This window comes from Penaeus monodon, chromosome 20 (assembly GCF_015228065.2).
Source record: "Penaeus monodon isolate SGIC_2016 chromosome 20, NSTDA_Pmon_1, whole genome shotgun sequence".
NCBI classification, from domain to species: Eukaryota; Metazoa; Arthropoda; class Malacostraca; order Decapoda; family Penaeidae; genus Penaeus; species Penaeus monodon.
This window is the reverse complement of record NC_051405.1, coordinates 9,974,970-9,975,368: the sequence shown is the minus strand read 5'-3', so window position 1 is coordinate 9,975,368 and position 399 is coordinate 9,974,970.

The window sequence follows — 399 nt, the reverse complement described above, 5'->3', positions numbered from 1 at the left end:
AAAATAACTAGGGTTTTCCATTTAACTATTAGGGGAAAAAAATTTTTTGGGGGTAAACTTAATGTTTTTTAAAAATAAAAATTTAAAAAAGAAACTGATTTTTCTCACCAAAAATAAAAGATATTACAAATTTTTTAAATAAACTTAAAAGTTAACCCTTTTGGATCAGAACCCTTTGGACTTTGACAACAAAGAGAAAACCCCCAAGCAGCTAAAAAGGGGGTTTTACGTCAAATTAGGGGTGAAAATAGGAGAGATTACAAAAAAAAATGTAAATCTCGGGAGGAAACTTCATAAAGAACCAATAAAAACAGGCTGAAAGGGGAAAGGAAAATAAAAATGAGGTATAGACATGGAAAGTACCCAAAAAGGGTACAAACTAGGGGGACACCCGACATG